This window comes from Lithobates pipiens, unplaced genomic scaffold (assembly GCF_037356315.1).
Source record: "Lithobates pipiens isolate NorthernLeopardFrog02 unplaced genomic scaffold, aLitPip1_a1.2 Scaffold_23, whole genome shotgun sequence".
Taxonomy (NCBI): domain Eukaryota; kingdom Metazoa; phylum Chordata; class Amphibia; order Anura; family Ranidae; genus Lithobates; species Lithobates pipiens.
Window position 1 is genome coordinate 168828678 of NW_027507785.1, and position 14147 is coordinate 168842824.

Genomic DNA, 14147 nt, shown 5'->3' on the forward strand with positions numbered 1-14147 from the left:
GCCGGCTGGGTAGCGTGCTCGGATAAGGGTCTGGTATGAATCTGGGGGGGACCCCTACGCCGTTTTTTCGGCGTAGGGAGTTCCCCTTGGAATTCATACCAGACCTAAGGGCCTGGTATGCTCCCGGAGGGGGAACCCACGCCAAATTTTTTTCATAAATTTGGCGTGGAGTGCCCTCTTGAGAGCTGATAATTCTGTCAGAGTCGCCTCCGTATAAACGGAGATCCGACTTGGAGGCGACCTCCATTGAAATCAATGGGTACCGGTCGCCTACAAGTCGGATTCAAGTAGTACAGGAACCTTTTCTGAAGTCAGAGCGACTTCAGTAGTGTGCATTAAGACGGCTCTCATTCACTTACATTGCTTTTTAAATGTTGTCCGACCTGAGGCGACTAGGGGCGACCTGAAGTCGGATCGGAGTTGCCCCTGTGTGAACGGAAACAGAAAGCATTCCTTATTTACAGCAAATGATGATAAACAAAAATATCCCTGTGCACACCTTGTGATGACTACATAATTAAAAGAATAGGTATTAAAAATATAAAGCATGTGCCCACCACCAAACACCCCTATGGGTGTCCTCTCACATGATTTGATGGACCCCACTGGGAAAATGAAGGGCAAACACACTTTATTAAGAAAGATCACAGCTTGCATCAAGTTCCTCTCTTTATAATTAGACAAAAAGTGCAGCGCTGGGTAATAAACTAATAATGCAAGCGATTATGAATAAAAACCATGATTGTACAAAGGAGTATTCTAAATAATCAAGTGATCAAAAAAAAAACATCATATTAGTACATATGTGTTAATATGATCAATCCATGAGCAAGAAACACGTGTATCAAATGCAAAGACAGTTCATGGGTGAAATAATCCAACAAAGAAGTGTTCACAAACGAAATCCTAATAATAAGTTTCCACCACTAGTGCAGCCCGTCACCTAGGAATAAGCAATGGAGGCTTACCAAAAAGCCGGCGACCACCCTTGTTCAGGGGGGTCACATAAAGCTTTGTAGAACAGCCAGCTTGCTATTGAAGTACCACTGACTGTCCTCACAGATAACCGGCCAACATCTGTGGAAAGTGGTCTCAAAGGCGCTTCTGTCAGGAGACGATTACTGCGCATCAATGGACGTTTCCTTCCACCAGTGGGATGTCATCCAATGGATTTCCGCAAAAAGTTATGAGGAGAAAAAAAGACTCCAATAGTGCAGAGATACCTTTGACTAATTTATTCAAAAAAGGTACCAACAGGTTCACAGTGCATAAAAACGTTGCTTGCAAGGATAAAAGATAAAAAGGCTCTGCTAATCTCCAAAAAAGCGATTCGTGTTTACGCAACATTCTTACGGCCGTTTCGCCACAGCTAACGTCATCAGGGGTGCGCACACGCGTGCACCTTATATACCCTCATGGCATGGCGCAGAAGTGCAGCCATAGGTTGCTGTGCGCATTGTTCAAAGCTTATTGGGCAGAGCATAGAGAGCAGTTCCTGCCAATGCTGGCGTCATCCTGTCTAACAGAATTTTTTTTTGCCAATTACTGACACCTACAGGCCAGTTGTGATACTGCTCCAAAAACCATATAAAATATCTATTTCATTAAAATAGCCCCATCTTGTGCACAACTACCAGAATGCCTGAAAAAGAAAAAGAAAAAAAGAAAAAGGTAAAATATATATGCTAAACGGTGCTGGCGTCATCCCAATCAGCAAACACCTGTCAATTACTGACACCTACAGGCCAGTCATGATACTACTCCAAAAACACTATATAAAATATTTTATTAAAATAGTGCCATCTTGTGGACAACTACCAAAATATATTTTAAAAAAAGGAAAAGACAAAGGAAAAATATATCTAGAAAAGGAGATGGGAGATACAATATAAATTGAGCTCTTGTTCCCAAATCGATTAAAACCTAATCGTTAGGCCAATATTGTCAGTATTTATGTTGCTCTAGGATATGCTCCTTCACAATGCCACAGCACAAATATCTAAATCATCTCCTCACTGCCAAATATACAGTCCATAAAACAATAATATATATGACCAGAGATAATACATTGCCAAAAATTATATTAAAAAGAAAAGAAGAACATTAGATAAACCAAAAGATCATAACAATGGTGAATGTAGAGAGGGACACATAGACCAAAAGAGGGGTCATCAATAAGTGTTTATAAAACAGTTGATGTCCTACTCTACATTCAACCCACTGGGGACATGAGAGCCAAGCTTATGGATCCAATCGTTTCGGCTCGGGATAGGTTCTTCTACTATTTCCTCCACGCCAGTGAGGGACATATTTTTCCAAACCTATAAAGATGGTGCCCTTAGGATCTCTGTCATGTTTAAGGTCATAGTGTTTAGACACATTGTGTTTGTCAAAACCCTTCTTTATATTTGCAATATGCTCCCTTAATCTGACATGCAACATTCAGATGGTGCGTCCCACATATTCCAAACCACAAGGACACCTCAGGGGATACACAACACACTTGGTGGTACATGTTATGAATGATTTATTGGTATATGTGACCTTCGTGCCCTCCGAAGTGAATTCAGTTAATCTCCTTTTGAGCAAAGCATTTACTTTGCATACTTTGCACCTTCTGCAAGGAAAAAAACTTTCAAATCCCACAAAAAAGTTGCACGTGTAGGGGGGAAGGGGGGGGGGGGGTCCGGAACATTGGGTGCTATTAAATGTCTGAGGTTAGAGGTCCCCCTAAGCAGTACACAAGGGTTTTCAGCCAACAAAGGTCCCAAAATAATTTTTAAGAACTGACCAATGCTTTTTAATTATTCCTTTATGGCCCAATGTTGGTTGGAGTAAGTGGTAAGAAAGGCTAAGGCAAAGTCTTCCCTATTTTCAATTTGGGGGGCTTATCCTCCAATAAAGACTTACGATCCCTGTTCCCTACCTCTGAAATCAAAGAATCAAGGACCATAGCTCATCATAGCCTTTATCCAGGAACCTGGATTTTAAAACCAGAGCTTCCCTATGAAACTCTTCCACATTGGTACAATTAAGCGTAAAAATTGACCCTTTGGGACCACCGACAGCCAGGAACAGTGATGACAGGAATCCATTGGGATATGCCCCGTTCCTGTTGGTTGGTTTAAAAAAGGTGGATGTTACAATCCTGCCATCCTGAATGTCAATCTTTAGATCCAAAAAGTGGATTTGAGTGGAACTGGCCTCATAGCTGAGTATGATACCCCTATCATTATTGTTTAAGAAGGATAAGAAGGTGGCTACAGATTCATGTCCCCATCCCATATGCATAGGACATCATCTACAAATCTTTTCCACATGACAAGTTTTGGAGACTTGTCATGTAGAACCACATCCTCCTCCCATTTAGCCATGAAGAGATTGGCCATACTGGGAGCAAATTTTGCTAGAATACTACAATCACGTTTTTTATTCATAATCACTTGCATTATTAGTTTATTACCCAGAGCTGAACTTTTTGTCTATTTATATTTCTTTGTGCCCTATATCAGGGCTATAGTGCTTAGCTGCAGGTTAGCTATTCATTTATTTATGTATTGTTATTTCACAGCTAGCACAATTCTTTTCTTTTTAATCCTCTCTTTATAATGGTCATCAGTCTTCCAAGTTTAGATGTCATGGAAAAAGCTAGGAAGGCCAATACTGTAGACTGCATATATGAAAACAACAGACGCTATATACTTAAAGATCAAAGTGCTGTGCAGTTTACATACAATTGCATGGCTGGGCACAATCATGTACCTGTACATTGCTCTTTAAGTGCCCAGCGGTGGGTCACAAGCGCACCGCCGGCGGCCCACGCGCGACCCGGTCCTGAGCTCCGTGACCATGGCCGCGTGACCCGTGGATCCGATCGCAGCCAGTGTCCCGTGATCGGGTCACAGAGCTGAAGAACAAGGAGAGGTAAGTGTAAACAAACCTCTCCTCGTGCTTCCTACCGAGCCTGTCACTGATCATCTGTTCCCTGTTATAGGAAAAGACGATCAGTGAAGTCAGACGCCAAGCCACGGCCCCCTACAGTTAAAAAAACTCACACACATTTAACCCCTACACTGCCCCCTAGTGGTTAACCCCTTCACTGCCAGTGACATTTTTACAGTAATCAGTGCATTTTTAATTGCACTGATTGCTGTATTAATGCCAATGGTCCCAAAAATGTGTCAAAATTGTCCAACGTGTCCGCCATAATGTCGCAGTCACAATAAAAATCGCTGATCGCCGCCATTAGTAGTAAAAAAAAAATATTAATAAAAATGCCATAAAACTATCCCCTATTTTGTAGATGCTATAACTTTTGCGAAAACCAATATATGCTTATTGCAATGTTTTTTACCAAAAATATGTATAAGAATACGTATCGGCCTAAACTGAGGAAAAAAAATGTTTTATTATATTTTTGGGGGATATTTATTATAGCAAAATGTAAAAAATAATGTGTTTTTTTCAAAATTGACGCTCTTTTTTTGTTTATAGTGCAAAAAATAAAAACCGCAGGGGTGATCAAATACCACCAAAAGAAAGCTCTATTTGTGGGAAAAAAAGGACGCCGATTTTGTTTCAGAGCCACGTCGCAGGACGCAATTGTCAGTTAAAGTGACGCAGTGCCGAAATGCAAAAAGGGGCTTGGTCCTTTAGCTGGAAAATGGTCCGGGGCTTAAGTGGTTAAACAGCGGCACCATACTCTGTATACACCACAGATAAGTTGCCATAGCAGCATATAAACAACAGGCACCATGTTCTTGAAGATCAAAGGCAACATTATTCCCTGCAAAAACACTGTGTATGTATACACCGGCAAAGAGCTATCATATTATCACAGATACTATGCTCAAAGCTATGCTATACAATAAACAACTATCTTCATTCCTCCCAAGACCTAATGCTCTCTAATCATGACACTAATCACCCCCAATCACATCACCTGCACCCCCTGTCACAGTGACACCAATAGCAGCTTTTTTTTTTTTTTTTACTGATTACTGCATTTGTGACTGTTATAAGTGGTAGAGCAGTTAGTAGTAGGCCCCTTTAGGTCTAGGGTACCCCCTAACCCCCCCTAATAAAGGTTTAACCCCTTGATCACCCCCTGTCGCCAGTGTCACTAAGCAATCTTTTTTTGATCGCCGTATTAGTGTCACAGGTTACGCTAGTTAGCCAGGTAAGTATTTTGTTCAACGTCAGCTTTTTATAGCGTCAGGTACCCCCATATACTACCTAATAAAGGTTTTAACCCCCTGATTGCCCCTTAGTTAACCCTTTCACCAGTGATCACTGTATAACTGTTACGGGTGACGCTGGTTAGTTTGTTTTTTATAGTGTCAGGGCACCCGCTGTTTATTACCTAATAAAGGTTTAACCCCCTGATCACCTGGTGGGTGATATCAGTTAGGTTTTAGGGTCTGCGTCGCCCAAAAGATCGGCAGGTTAGTGCCAGTACCACTAACACCCACTCATATAGCATATACCTCCCTAAGCCCACGTACACACGGTCTGAGATTTTGCCAACCAAATCCGTCGGATTTTGCCCGTCGGATTTAGTCCGACGGATTGTGTCCGAAACTGTTGCATACACGCGGTCGGGCCAAGTTGGCGAAAAATCCGATCTTTTAGAACGTGATGACGTAATTTTGTTACGATGGGACTACATTCAGGCTAGTAGACAATAGCTTTGATGTAGGAATTTGATCTGAGCATGCGTGGCACTTGGTCCGATCAAAATGCTCTACACATGATCGGATTAGGTCCGTCCGGCCTAGTTGGTCGGGAAATATTTCCAACATGTTGGAAATTTGGATTGGACGGAGATTCGGATGGAATCAGTCCGATGCATACCACACACAGTCGGATTATCTGACGACGCGGTCCGATAAGACTCATTCCGACAGATTCTCCGACCGTGTGTACAAGGGCTTAGTGGTATAGTATCTGAACGGATCAATATCTGATCTGATCAGATCAGATCTATACTAGCCTCCCCAGCAGTTTAGGATTCCCAAAAATGCAGTGTTAGTGGGATCAGCCCAGATACCTGCTAGCACCTGCGTTTTGCCCCTCTGCCCAGCCCAGCCCAGCCCACTCATATGCAGTATAGATCAATCACAGTCACTTACAAAACATAACACACATAACTGCAAAGACATGCAGGTAGGTTAATTGGCTTCTGTCTAAAATTGGCCCTAGTATACAACTGGGGATCTTGGATTGTGGCTCCTTGAGGGTAGGGACCAATGTGAGTGTGCAATGTAAAGGGATAGGGACAATTGTAGACACTCACTCAGGTTGAACTGGATGGACTGATGTCTTTATTCAACCTTACTAACTATGTAACTATGTAACTGGAGGGTTCACAGAGTCAGGCCTGATCCTTGCGGTTGCTAACATTTTTTTTTGTAGCGTTTGAATCAGTTGCTAACAGTCAGAAGCTTTTTTACCTGTGAGTCTCACTAGTATACCACTAAATGTAGAGCCCAAAATGGCAAATCGAAGGTACACTAGTGAAGAGGACTACACGTTTCTGAGCATGACAGATAGTGAAGAGGAAGTCACTCATCTGTCAGATTCAGACTCAGAATACGATCCTGTAGATGACAGAGGCTCCATGACAGATAGCTCTGACAATGGAGTTGTGGTCCCTGCCAAGGTCAGGCGTACTAAACTCCGATCTTCTTCTTGTCAGTACTAGAATCCCTTTAGGACCCAGCACAACTCACCTGACACAGCCTGTGTCTGGGAAACAACAGTGATTGGCCAGCTCACGTTTAAATCACCTGTATCAGCATTCAGTCATTGCTCGTGTTAGAGTTCTCTCGTGTTTGATCCAGCTGATATTTGCTCTGTGACTTTCGTGTTTGACCCGGCTTGTTTGACCCTTCTTACTTGCTTCTGATTCTGTACCGTTTGGATTCTGATCTGCCTGTGTATGACCCAGCTTGCCTAGACTACGCTTTGCCTGATTCTACTAGTACCCTCATCTGCAGCGGTGAACTACAAGGTCCAGCAATCATCTATCCTCATCTACAGCAGTGAACTACAAGGTCCAGCAATCATCTATCCTCACCTACAGCAGTGAACTACAAGGTCCAGCAATCATCTACCTTCGTCTGCAGCGGTGTACTACAAGTCCCAGCTGACCTGCTCTGCCTAGACCTGCTCATGGTATGTGCTTTGAACTCTTTGTATAATCAGCACACCTGAACTGTTACTTGTTATCTGCACCTAGCCTGACATTAACACGAGCCATACATAAAGGGAAACCTATCATGGATCCTGAGCAGGCTCAGTTGTTTACACAAGAACTTTGCCGTTTATCACATCAAGTTCAGGAAATGGCCACAGAGCTCACCAAGGTGCAATCTCCTTCTACTACCACCATTACTAAAACTCCATTTGAACCAAAAATTCCTTTGCCCGACCGGTTTTCTGGTGACCGTAAAGCGTTTTGCAACTTTAAAAACAGCTGCAAATTATATTTCAAGTTGAGGCCATCCTCGTCTGGCCCTGAAACTCAGAGGGTTCAAATCATTATCTCTCTACTACAGGGTGACCCCCAGGCTTGGGCCTTTAACCTGGAACCTAACCATCCAGCCTTACTAACAGTAGATGCCTTCTTTGAAGCCCTTGGGTTGCTATATGATGATCCAGATCGTGCTGCTACTGCAGAGTCGACCCTGCGTAACTTAAAACAAGGAACTACCACAGCTGAAATGTATTGCTCAGAGTTTCGCAGGTGGGCCCCGGAATCTGGCTGGAATGATGCAGCTCTCCGCAGCCAGTTTAGAATTGGCCTTTCAGATGCTATTAAAGACGCTCTGGTCAACTTCTCCTACCCAGCCTCACTGGAGGAGGCTATGTGTCTAGCTATTAGAATTGACCGCCGCCAGCGAGAGAGAAGGCGAGAACAAACAATGGCTGTGGCAAACTGTATACCTTCCTTACCACCTGATTATTCCATCTCCAGTGCCAAATCTGAGGAAGAACCTATGCAGTTAGGCTCCACCCGGTTATCTGCCCAGGAACACAAACGCAGGCGTAATATGGGACTCTGCTTATACTGTGGCCTCAAGGGTCATATGCTCCGTTCGTGCCCTACACGTCCGGGAAACGCCAGGACCTAGGTGATTGCGGGGAGGTCACCTTAGGTCTACTCTCATCTCCCCAGGGGGACAATCGTATACTTTTACCCGCTGTCATTCACTTTGGGACAGGGGCTCATGAACTGCTGGCCTTGGTGGATTCTGGAGCAGCTGAGAATTTTATTGATAAAACCCTGATCACCTCTTTGTCCCTGGAAACTCATGCTCTAGATTGTCCAGTCCGCCTGATCTCCGTGGATAATCGGCCTCTCTCACAAGACCTAGTGCTCGAATCCACCAACCCTTTCCAGTTACAATTAGGGGCTTTGCATTGGGAGAAGATTTCTTGTCTTGTCATTGACTCTCCATCCACTCCTTTGATCCTAGGCCTTCCTTGGCTTCAGAAGCACAATCCTGTAATTGACTGGCCAACAGGAGATATTCTGGCTTGGTCCAATCAGTGTAAAAAGAGCTGCATCCAACACCTTGTTCGACTTGATACCTGTCAAATGGGAATAGAACAGATTCCACTTTGTTATAAGGACTTTCGGGATGTGTTTTCTAAAGGAATTGCTGACACTTTACCTCCTCATCGCAGTTATGATTGTCCCATTGACCTCTTGCCTGACACTACACCTCCTCGAGGGAGAGTCTTTCCACTGTCTGAACCAGAGAATCTTGCTTTGCAAGAATACATCCAGGAAAACCTAGCTAAGGGTTTCATCCGTCCCTCCACTTCTCCCGCAGGAGCAGGATGCTTCTTTGTCCCAAAGAAGGATGGAGGACTGCGACTTTGTGTTGATTACAGAGGTCTAAATAAAATAACCATTCCCAATCGGTATCCTCTCCCTCTCATCACAGAGTTGTTCTCTCAAATCCAGGGAGCCAAAATCTTCTCCAAACTGGATTTAAGGGGAGCCTATAATCTGGTGCGAATCCGTGCAGGCGATGAATGGAAGACGGCCTTTAACACCAAGGATGGTCATTACGAATGTCTTGTCATGCCCTTCGGCCTCAGGAATGCACCAGCCGTCTTTCAGAACTTCATGAATGACATTTTCCGTGACATGATGGGTCGCTTCATGCTTGTTTATTTAGACGATATTTTGATTTGCTCTCCCAATCTTGAAACACATCAGAAGCATGTCTGCTCGGTATTAACCCGACTAAAGACTCACTCCCTTTTTGTAAAGCCTGAAAAATGTCTTTTCCATGTTAAACAAGTACCTTTCCTGGGTTACCTAATTTCTGACACAGGCCTCACCATGGACCCAGCCAAGGTTCAAGCCATTTTAGACTGGGCACCACCTTCAGACCTGAAGGCAGTTCAACGCTTCCTGGGCTTTGCAAATTTCTATCGAAAATTCATTAAGAACTTTGCCACCATTGCACATCCCATCACCTCTCTCACCAGGAAAACTCCTAGTACATTTAAATGGACTACTGAAGCCCAGGCAGCCTTCACCCAGTTAAAGAAAGCCTTTACCTCTGCACCAATTCTACGCCATCCTGTTCCTGAGCTACCTTTTATTGTAGAGGTAGATGCATCTGAAGTAGGAGTGGGGGCGCTTTTGTCACAAAAAGATCCTGTAAGCGCTGCCATCCACCCTTGTGCCTTCTTGTCCCGTAAATATTCCCCAGCAGAGCGCAATTACGATATAGGCAACAGAGAACTTTTAGCCATAAAGTTAGCTTTAGAGGAGTGGAGACATTGGCTGGAGGGAGCTCGCTATCCATTCATAGTTCTGACTGACCACAAAAACCTTGAATATATCCGTTCTGCTAAAAGACTGAACTCGCGTCAAGCCAGGTGGTCATTGTTCTTCTCCAGATTTGACTTTACAATTTCTTATTTACCAGGTCCAAAAAACATTAAGGCCGATGCCTTGTCTCGCAGCTTTTTATCAGAGTCTCCTCCTCCGCTTCCTCCTCAACCCATTATCTCTGAGGATAGGATTTTGGCTTTTACCCAGACTGACATCGCTGAGGCCTTGTTACCAGCACAGGCTGAAGCCCCTCCCTCCACTCCCTCTGGTATGCTCTTTGTGCCCCTGGCTCTTCATTTGCAGGTATTGCAACAAGTACATGCATCAAAACCTGCAGCACATCCAGGGTTTAGACAAACTTTTGAGATTGTCTCTCGCAACCTCTGGTGGCCATCGCTTAGGCAGGATGTGTTAGCCTTTGTCCAGGCCTGTGAAGTTTGCGCCAGAAGCAAGAGCAGTACCTCTAAGCCCCCCGGTCTCCTTCGTCCTCTACCAATACCTACCTGTCCCTGGACCCATTTATCTATGGACTTTATCACAGACTTGCCTCTGTCCCAGGGATGTTCCACGATCTGGGTGGTGGTAGACAGGTTCAGTAAGATGGCCCACTTTGTTCCGCTTCCGAAGCTTCCATCTGCTAAAGAACTGGCATCTTTATTCATTAAGCACATTTTCAGGCTCCATGGGGCACCAGTTAACATTGTCTCTGACCGTGGCTCTCAGTTTATAGCCCAGTTTTGGAAGGCCCTTTGCTCTCAGCTGGGGATTAAATTATCATATTCTTCAGCATATCATCCTGAGACTAATGGCCAAACAGAAAGGACTAATCAGACTCTAGAGAAGATGGTACGTTGTCTGATGGCCAAAGATGAGGTGGAGTGGGTCAACATCCTTCCATGGGCAGAGTTTGCCTTTAATTGTGCCAGCACATCTACAGGGACCTCTCCTTTCTTTTGTGTTTACGGGTTGCATCCTCGTGTGTGCTCCTTTGATCTTCCGCCCTCTGATGTTCCAGATGCCAACACCACGATTGAACATTTCTCCAAAATCTGGTCCGATGTAAATCATGCTATTTCCCGCTCTGTGCAGGCTTTTAAGAAAACTGCTGACAAGAAGCGCTTAAAGGCACCAGAATATAAAGTTGGTGACAAAGTGTGGTTATCATCTCGGAATCTGTCCCTGCATGTTCCATCTAAAAAGCTTGGCCCAAAATTCATCGGGCCTTATGAAATCTCGGAGATTGTTAATCCTGTGTCCTACAGATTAAAACTGCCCCCATCCATGCGCATTCCAAATGTCTTTCATGTTTCATTGTTGAAACCTGTTCATTCCAGCCTCCTAGTAAATGAACCAGAACCTGTGGATGTGTTGGACAGTCAAGAATATGAAGTGGCATTTATTCTTGATTCCAGACGAGTGCGCAATTCCTTACAATATCTTGTTCATTGGAAAGGGTTTGGCCCAGAGAATCGATCTTGGGTACCAGCTCGTGATCTTCATGCTGATCGACTTAAGAAGAAGTTCCATCTCCGTTATCCAAGTAAGCCTGGGGGTGCAGGAGCAACCCCTCGAGAAAGGGGGGGTACTGTCAGTACTAGAATCCCTTTAGGACCCAGCACAACTCACCTGACACAGCCTGTGTCTGGGAAACAACAGTGATTGGCCAGCTCACGTTTAAATCACCTGTATCAGCATTCAGTCATTGCTCGTGTTAGAGTTCTCTCATGTTTGATCCAGCTGATATTTGCTCTGTGACTTTCGTGTTTGACCCGGCTTGTTTGACCCTTCTTACTTGCTTCTGATTCTGTACCGTTTGGATTCTGATCTGCCTGTGTATGACCCAGCTTGCCTAGACTACGCTTTGCCTGATTCTACTAGTACCCTCATCTGCAGCGGTGAACTACAAGGTCCAGCAATCATCTATCCTCATCTACAGCAGTGAACTACAAGGTCCAGCAATCATCTATCCTCACCTACAGCAGTGAACTACAAGGTCCAGCAATCATCTACCTTCGTCTGCAGCGGTGTACTACAAGTCCCAGCTGACCTGCTCTGCCTAGACCTGCTCATGGTATGTGCTTTGAACTCTTTGTATAATCAGCACACCTGAACTGTTACTTGTTATCTGCACCTAGCCTGACACTTCTGCTGTTAAGGTGCAAGAACTGCAGGGCTCTCGTATGGAGCAGAGAAGTACTAGCACCGCTATTCCTTCTGGTGAACTGGCAAGCACCAGCGGACTAGTACACCCTGGTTGTACATCCAGCACTGCAGTAACACTTGGTTACGTGGCTAGTCCCATAAAGCTGGTGAGGTGGCCAGCACAAGTAGTGTCCCGCTGCCACCAAGAAGACAAAGACAGACCCGTCGAGCCCTTTCTGCTTCATTCGCCAATCCTAATTGGGAACCCGCCACTTCTGCAGCACCCGTACTTCCCCCATTCACTGGCCAACCTGGCATTCAGGTGGAAAAAGTTGATTTTATGTCACTTGATTTTTATTTGCTGTTTTTCACCAAAGATCTCCTTAGATCTATTGTGGACCAAAGCAATTTGTATGCTGGTCAATACATCGCCATTAATCCCCATTCCTCCCTTGCCAGAGATTGGAGACCAATTACGGTTTCCAAATTTAAGATCTTTCTGGACCTTTCCCACGACATGGGCATAGTTAAAATGAGTAGGTTGTGGTCATATTGGTCCACTGACCCAATTTACCATATGCCTGTGTTCTCTGCCTCCATGACTAGGGCATTATACGAGCAGATCTTGCGGTTCATGCATTTCATCAACAATGAACTCTGCTGTCCTCGTGGAGACCCTGGATACGATCAGCTCTACAAAATTTGTCCCCTCGTAAACCACTTCAACCAATGTTTTGCAGACTTGTTTACTCTCCATCAAGTTGTCTGCGTTGATGAGTCCCCGATTTAAGTTTTCTGGCCACTTGTCACTCAAACAGTATCTTCCCAGCAAGTGTGCCAGATACGGGGTTAAGATGTATAAGCTCTGTGACAGGGCCATAGGCTATACATGTAGTTTTATGGTTTACGAGGCAAAAGATAGGCACGTAGAGCCGCCAAACTGCCCAGATTACATAGGGAGCGTTGGTGTCACCCTTATTTGGAAAGGGGTACCACTTGTACGTGGACAATTATTACACGAGCGTGTCACTTTTTAGTTGCTTGTTTGATCATCAGATTGGAACATGTGGCACCGTGCGACCTAATCGCTGGGGCTTTCCCCAGGGGCTTGTAGATTACCGTCTTAGGCTGGGGGAGCGAGCCTGCTTCAAGTGTAATAATTTGCTTGCTGTGAAGTGGAGGGATAATAAGAATGTTTTCGTTCTTATCTCTCTTCATGCAGACACGATGGTCCATATTCTATGTAATTTTTTTATACTTTACTGTTAACTGTGTTTTATTGTTAACCATTTTTTTGTTTTCAGGTACGCCATTCAGCTGCAGTGCAGATTTATTTATCTTGACAGCAACAGTGTTTGCTCAAATGATACATAAAGCTGTGACTCCAGCGCTGTAGGAGGTGATTTCACCACCACAGTTAAAAAAAAGAGCATATATGCCGAGGCATGGGGGCAGCAGGGGTGGAGGAGTGATTTGCTCCTAACTTTTGCGGGCGGATGCCCCCATGTTTCGGTGTGTGTGTGTGTGTGTGTGTATATATGTATATGTATATGTATACATATATATATATATATATATATATATATATATATATATATATTAGGCACAGATTGCATTAAAAAAGTTTTATTTTTTACTGTTTTTTTTTGTATTTGCTTTGCAGGTATGGTCTTACTATTATACTGTAATGTTACTTTGTTTTATTGTTAACAATCATTTGCTTAGCAGGTATGCCATTCAGTTGCAGCGCAGATTTATTTATCTTGACAGCAACAGTGTTTGCTCCCACAATACATAAAGCCGTGACTCCAGCGCTGTCGGAGGTGATTTCACCACCACAGTTAAAAAACAAAATGGTGCATGTATGCCTATCCTTAGAAGTGGGTGGATGAAGGGAGGTATTCTAATGGTGGGCATATCCAACTATTAATCTCTTTTTTTTTGTTCAGCCTACAGAAAAAGATTACAATATATGCCTAACAAGGACCAGCAACATACTGGCATGTTGCTGGACTTTGAGTGGTTATACCAGAATGATGCCTGCGGGTTTAGGTATCATCTTGGTATCATTCTTTTCAGCCAGTGGACGGCTTTCATGTAAAAGCAATCCTAGTGGCTAATTAGTCTATAGACTGCTTTTATAAGC